This window comes from Lissotriton vulgaris, chromosome 6 (genome assembly GCF_964263255.1).
Source record: "Lissotriton vulgaris chromosome 6, aLisVul1.2, whole genome shotgun sequence".
NCBI lineage: Eukaryota > Metazoa > Chordata > Amphibia > Caudata > Salamandridae > Lissotriton > Lissotriton vulgaris.
Genome location: NC_141694.1, coordinates 29,028,730 through 29,036,174, shown reverse-complemented (window position 1 = coordinate 29,036,174; position 7,445 = coordinate 29,028,730). Strand labels below are relative to the sequence as shown.

At 54.4% G+C, this 7,445-nt stretch overlaps 1 protein-coding gene across 2 annotated transcripts in view; it reads left to right on the top strand.

The window, feature by feature from the left end:
* Positions 1-951: 951 nt before the first annotated feature.
* Positions 952-7,445, top strand: part of DAAM2 (dishevelled associated activator of morphogenesis 2) — a 683,417-nt gene continuing 676,923 nt past the window's right edge. For both annotated transcript variants that reach the window (XM_086925887.1, XM_086925886.1), the window contains exon 1: positions 952-1,711. The gene's annotated coding sequence lies outside the window, so the exon portion shown is untranslated. The remainder of the gene's footprint in view (positions 1,712-7,445) is intronic.

Sequence of the window (7,445 nt, the reverse complement as noted above, 5' to 3'; positions counted from 1 at the left end):
CAAGGAGATTCGTTATAGTTATTTCACTGTCTCATTATTTCATCATTGAAGCATTTTTAATACTATGTACAACAGTCAATGTTGTTACTTATTTAACTTATGCAACAACCATTCACAAAGCCAATAGTCGTGGCTTGTTTTAGGTGTAATGTCAGTTATTGTATTGTTGTGTCTGGATGCAATAACAGGAAGACACCGCAAAATACCAGTCGGGTACCAAATGATTGTAAATAAGATTTCTAGCTTAGGTCTTTAAGCCGAGCCATTTAAGAGACCCCCACCTCCCTGCCCCAGTTTTTTCATCCCACTCAAAGCCCTGGCTGACAGTTTGCACCAACTGTGCCTTTCTAGTGGCGTGCAGTGTGTGATCGGCAGGTGTCACAGCCGGCTGGTTGCACTCGGCATCCGTCAGAGCTCCAGTGGTGTGGCACAGATGTGTGTCAGCTGTGCAGGGGGCTGCGGGGGCTGCTGTCGAGAAACAGTGACATGCCTGATATAGGAAGTGCCTGGAGTCCGAGATTCTCTCAGGGTGGAGATATATATATATACCATAACATGCCTTCTAGCCAGGCATATTTTGGGATGGTTTGCACGTGATAACGTGCCCTGGTGCACAGCGCAGCGCCCGGGCACTGCGGGCTGCGGGCCCTTTAAGAGGCTGCTGAGCGGTGGTGGCAGGCCCTGCCTCCTGCCAGGGCTGGAGTCGAGCTCTGAGAGTGGGACGCACATCCCGGCTGGATCCTGGAGGGGGAAGACGCCACCCGGGCACTCTCTGCGCAGAGCACACGACGTGTCAGCCTCTCGCACCCTCGCCCTCACTGCAGACTGCTGTCTCTCTCGCTCACACTCAGCACACACGTGGGCACTGCCTCTGCGACGCACACACCGCGAGCTCTGCTCCCACACACACATGGGCAGTGCCACTGGGGCACACACACAGAGCACACACATGGGCACTGCCCCTGTGGCACACACACAGAGCACATACATGGGCACTGCCCCTGTGGCACACACACTGTGAGCCCTGCTCCCACACACACATGGGCACTGCCCCTGTGGCTCACACACTCTGAGCCCTGCTCCCACACACATGAGCAGTGCCCCTGTGGCGCACGCACTGCCAGCCTCGCTCACACACACACACAGCACACACATGAGCGCCGTGTGTGTGGCACACATCCAGGGCGCACGGCACCAGTCTCCTTCTCTCACACAAGGTGGACCCCCGCACAGGGCGCCGGGCCCTGGACAGCAGCAGCGGCGGGGCCCCTACCCGACACCCTCAGGGATTCTTGACGAGGATTGGACAGCAGCACTGGGGTCCCTGCTCGGAGAACAGCCCTAGGGAGCCGCCCACACGAACCCCAACCGGGAGCCCCTGCGTGGAGAGCCCCCCAGGGGCCTGGCTAGGAGCCGCCAGCTGCTGCCCACGGACAGGACGGGAGTCCCTGACCGGAGAGCCCCCTGGGGGCCTGCCTGCTGCTGGAGACACGCAGTACTGGGGTCCCTCGCCTAGGAATCTGTCCAGCGCCTAGAGGCCACAGCGCGCAAGGGTCACCGCTTGGATTACAGCACACCAGGGACCCCTCGGAGTGGGGCGCTTGGAGGGCGCAGCGCGCCTGCTGGCCCCTGGTCTCTGCCAGGGCATGGAGTGAGCCCAGCCCCCGCTCCGGACGGACACAGCAGCAGCCTGCACAGCTGGGCACAGCTGGTAAGTCACCCCTCTCCCCGAGTGACGTTTCTCCATGTGTGCGCGCGGTGCCACCATGTTCCCGGACTTTGCTTTCTTCTAGCAGAACAGAACAGCTGTGAAAACAAGGGGTGAGGTCAGAGCCCCGAGAACAGGGGGTCACTGTGGGCTCACTGAATGCCCCCCCCCCAACCCCCCCCCCCCCCTGCTTTCACCTCTGTCACAACAAGCGCTGCTGTAGGCGCTTTATGAATAGTGTCTCTCATATGTTCCCACAACATGTACGCCCATTCCCCGCATCCTAGCGAAGAGATAGGGCCGTGTCTGTGTGTGTGGTGGTGGGGGGTGGGGGGGGGGGGTGCACACTTCACAGCAGCATGTGGTGGGCGTTTTATCCACACTTATTAGCAGCCGCACCTTGCAGTGGATTCTGTATCCACACTGTCTCTGCACCTTACAGATGACTCTCTATCCACACTGTCTCTGCACCTTACAGATGACTCTGTATCCACACTGTCTCTGCGCCTTACAGTGGACTCTGTATCCACACTGTCTCTGCACCTCACAGTGGACTCTGTATCCACACTGTCTCCGCACCTCACAGTGGACTCTGTATCCACACTGTCTCTGCACCTTACAGGGGACTCTCTATCCACACTGTCTCTGCACCTTACAGGGGACTCTGTATCCACGCCGTCTCTGCACCTTACAGATGACTCTGTATCCACACTGCCTCTGCGCCTTACAGTGGACTCTGTATCCACACTGTCTCTGCACCTTACAGTGGGCTCTGTATCTATGCCATCTCTGTGCCTTACAGTGGACTCTGTATCCACGCCGTTTCTGTGCCTTACAGTGGACTCTGTAGCCACGCCGTCTCTGTGCCTTACAGTGGACTCTGTATCCACGCCATCTCTGTACCTCACAGGGGACTCTGTATCCACGCCGTCTCTGTGCCTTACAGTGGACTCTGTATCCACACTGTCTCTGCGCCTTACAGTGGACTCTGTATCCACACTGTCTCTGTGCCTTACAGTGGACTCTGTATCCACACTGTCTCTGCACCTCACAGTGGACTCTGTATCCACACTGTCTCCGCACCCCACAGTGGACTCTGTATCCACACTGTCTCTGCACCTTACAGGGGACTCTCTATCCACACTGTCTCTGCACCTTACAGGGGACTCTGTATCCACGCCGTCTCTGCACCTTACAGATGACTCTGTATCCACACTGCCTCTGCGCCTTACAGTGGACTCTGTATCCACACTGTCTCTGCACCTTACAGTAGGCTCTGTATCTATGCCATCTCTGTACCTTACAGGGGACTCTGTAGCCACGCCGTCTCTGTGCCTTACAGTGGACTCTGTATCCACACTGTCTCTGTGCCTTACAGTGGACTCTGTATCCACACTGTCTCTGCACCTTACAGTGGGCTCTGTATCTATGCCGTCTCTGTGCCTTACAGGGGACTCTGTATCCACGCCATCTCTGTACCTTACAGGGGACTCTGTAGCCACGCCGTCTCTGTGCCTTACAGTGGACTCTGTATCCACGCCATCTCTGTACCTTACAGGGGACTCTGTAGCAACGCCGTCTCTGTGCCTTACAGTGGACTCTGTATCCACACTGTCTCTGCACCTTACCGTTGACTCTGTATCCACACTGTCTCTGCACCTTACAGATGACTCTGTATCCACACTGTCTCTGCACCTTACAGTGGACTCTGTATCTATGCCGTCTCTGTGCCTTACAGTGGACTCTGTATCCACGCCGTCTCTGTGCCTTACAGTGGACTCTGTATCTATGCCGTCTCTGTGCCTTACAGTGGACTCTGTATCCACGTCGCCTCTGTGCCTTACAGTGGACTCTGTATCTATGCCGTCTCTGCACCTTACAGTGGACTCTGTATCTATGCCGTCTCTGTGCCTTACAGTGGACTCTGTATCCACGCCGTCTCTGTGCCTTACAGTGGACTCTGTATCTATGCCGTCTCTGTGCCTTACAGTGGACTCTGTATCCACGCCGTCTCTGTGCCTTACAGTGGACTCTGTATCTACGTCGTCTCTGTGCCTTACAGGGGACTCTGTATCCACGTCGTCTCTGTGCCTTACAGTGGACTCTGTATCCACGCCGTCTCTGTACCTTACAGGGGACTCTGTATCCACGTCGTCTCTGTGCCTTACAGTGGACTCTGTATCCACACTGTCTCTGCACATTACAGTTGACTCTGTATCCACACTGTCTCTGCACCTTACAGATGACTCTGTATCCACACTGCCTCTGCACCTTACAGATGACTCTGTATCCACGCCGTCTCTGCGCCTCACAGTGGACTCTGTATCTGCGCTGTCTCCTCACACTGGGTGGTTTATCCACTTTCTCTGCACCCCACAGTAGGTGGTTATCCACTTTTACTGCACCTCACAGTGGGAGGGTTATCCACACTTTCTCTGCACCCCACAGTTGGCTTTTTATCTACCTTTACTGCATCTTAAAGTGGGCGCTGTATATACACATTTACAGCACTTACAGTCAGCGCTTCTTCAACTTTTACTGCATCTTAAAGGGGGCCCTTTCTCCGCACCTTTATAGCTCCTCGTTTTATCCACTTTCACAACATCCGGAATACCGGAATAAGAAACCTAACCATGGGGGAACAGGGATTTCACTGAACATGTATGAAAAACCCTCTTTTCAAAAAGAGAACTTCTTTTCCTGAGTCCCCTCACCCAGCAGGGCTTTTTTCGGTATTCCAGATGTTGTGGAACAGCATTAAATAAGGAGGGTGAACCTAACCTTAACCTCTACCTCCCCCGTTTTATGATTGTTTTATCCACTTTCACAGCACTTTAAAGTGGGCGCTGTAGCAACACATTGACAGCACCTGGCAGTGGGCGCTTTATCCACACCTTTACAGCCAGTGCTTTAAATGGGCCGGTGTTCACCGGTACTGAGTACCGGCACTTCCGATTTTTTTTGCCCTCAGTACCAGCACTTCTCTGTAACCAGGGACAGAGCCCTGACCCACAGCACAGCAGGCGCAGGTTCGGTTTCCGCTCTAGTGCAGGGCAGATTCCGTTCTGCTTCCGAGGCGCATGTAAATATGTGTACTGGGATAATCCGTTTTATTGCAATAAAGACATTTCTGGTGTGTTTTGATATGTACTGCAACTGGTACAGAAGTCATTAGGTGTGACCATATCTTGCCCCTGACCCCGCCCACTACTTGCCACGCCTCTATTTTAATGAGTATCTGCACTTATTTTTTCCCATTTAAAGCACTGTTTATAGCTCATTATAGTTGGCGCTTTATCCGCTTTCACTGCACCTTAGAGTTGGCGCTTAATCAGCGCCTTTATAGCTCCTTACAGTTGTTGTAGCTGGCGCTTTATCAGCTTTCACTGCAATATTAAAGTGGGCGTTTTACCTGCCCTTTATAGCTCCTTACAGTTGTTGTAGTTGGCGCTTTATCCGTTTTCACTGCACCTTACAGTGGGCGCTTTATCCGCTCCTTATAGCTCCTTACAGTTGTTGTAGTTGGCACTTTTTCCGTTTTCACTGCACCTTACAGTGGGCGCTTTATCCGCGCCTTTATAGCTCCTTACAGTTGTTGTAGTTGGCGCTTTATCAGCTTTCACTGCATATTAAATTGGGCGCTTTACCTGCCCTTTATAGCTCCTTACAGTTGTTGTAGTTGGCGCTTTATCCGTTTTCACTGCACCTTACAGTGGGCGCTTTATCCGCTCCTTTATAGCTCCTTACAGTTGTTGTAGTTGGCACTTTTTCCGTTTTCACTGCACCTTACAGTGGGCGCTTTATCCGCTCCTTTATAGCTCCTTACAGTTGCCAGTTGTTGTAGTTGGCACTTTTTCCGTTTTCACTGCACCTTACAGTGGGCGCTTTATCCCCTCCTTTATAGCTCCTTACAGATGTTACAGCTGGCGTTTTATCCGCCCTACAGCGGGCGCTGGTCCCGGATGGTTGCTGTTATGGTTTTGGGGGGGGGGGGGGGGGGGTAACTCTAGCACTCCACTACTGTGTCCCCACGTCACTGAGCTCGCTCTATACGAGCTGTTCTTGGGGTGGCGTTGTTCGGGTGGCGGCTGGTCTTCCTCTCGGGTGCTGGCCCGGAGCTGGGACAGAGGAGGCGGTGGGTGGGCGGCAGCTGGGACTGCACCTCCCCCGGCCGCCTGCTAGAGGGCGCCGCCCGCAGCCCCTGGAAAGCAGGGGGTGGTGACTCCGTGTCAGCGAGCAGTGGAGGGCAGGGGCAGTCGGGGGGGGGGGGGGGGGGGGTGCACTGCTCTATGCAGCTCACTGCACGTCCAAAGCATGAAGCACTTAAAGGGGGGGGGGGAGCGGAGGGTGGGGGGGGTGAGGTTTCTCTCCCTGGCAGCAGGAGCAGAGAGCGCAGCTTCTGGAAGCATCAGGAGTAAGAAGTCATCTTTAGTGACCTCAGAAGACGCCTTGACGTCAATGAGAAAACAATATGTTACATTCGTGGAATATTTAACTATTCAAACTATTTTTTAAAGCAAACACATCTTAGCAAACCTCCCTAAAGGAATTGCAAAGCGTTTAAAAGCAGACGAGCAGCACTCGAGTTCCAAAAGGGGTTCCTCCCATCAACAGAAGGGGGTCTGCCAGGTCTCCGCTTGTGGGGGTGTTGGTGGCGTCCTGAAGCGTGCACTGCTCCCAAAAGCCGCTCTGTGCAGCAGAGCGCTATGAACAGAGCCGCATTTAAAGTTGTTACAAGACATGAGTGAGAACTCAATCTAACCTCTTCATGTGTAAGTCTCACTCGCAATCTCGGGAGTAGACTGGGGGAGCCCTCCTCAGTGAAGGGGGTGCTTCACTGTCAAGGATCTGTGAGATTTTTTTGGAACCCCTCTCAATGACAGCGGTACTCCCCTACAGCAGCCTACTCTGGGGAAGCTTCTCTCCATGACATCAGGACTAACTGATGGAGCCCCCTCCAGGGGCGCCACGAGTAGTGCTGATCCGGTGTAGGGAGTGAGGCTCAACCACGGCAGATACTCACCCCCAGTCACAGATCTGGGTTGAATCCAGCTTCGCCACCCCAGTTCAGACCCAGCCATATGCACCCTGTGCGTCATGGGAACAGTCCAGCCTGAACTGCCAAACCATGCCTTCCCTGGACCGGAAACAAGCATCCTGGGTCCAGTTTCGGGGTAACACCCCTCATCAGCCAGGTTAGCTTGCATCCAGTGGCATGGAGAGCACGGGACCCACGTCTGGGCATACCCTGCCGGACCGCTGAAACTTTTCAAGCACTCACCCCCAGTCACAGATCTGGGTTGAATCCAGCTTCGCCCCCCCAGTTCAGACCCAGCCATATGCACCCTGTGCGTCATGGGAACAGTCCAGCCTGAACTGCCAAACCATGCCTTCCCTGGACCGGAAACAAGCATCCTGGGTCCAGTTTCGGGGTAACACCCCTCATCAGCCAGGTTAGCTTGCATCCAGTGGCATGGAGAGCACGGGACCCACGTCTGGGCATACCCTGCCGGACCGCTGAAACTTTTCAAGCACTCACCCCCAGTCACAGATCTGGGTTGAATCCAGCTTCGCCCCCCCAGTTCAGACCCAGCCATATGCACCCTGTGCGTCATGGGAACAGTCCAGCCTGAACTGCCAAACCATGCCTTCCCTGGACCGGAAACAAGCATCCTGGGTCCAGTTTCGGGGTAACACCCCTCATCAGCCAGGTTAGCTTGCATCCAGTGGCATGGAG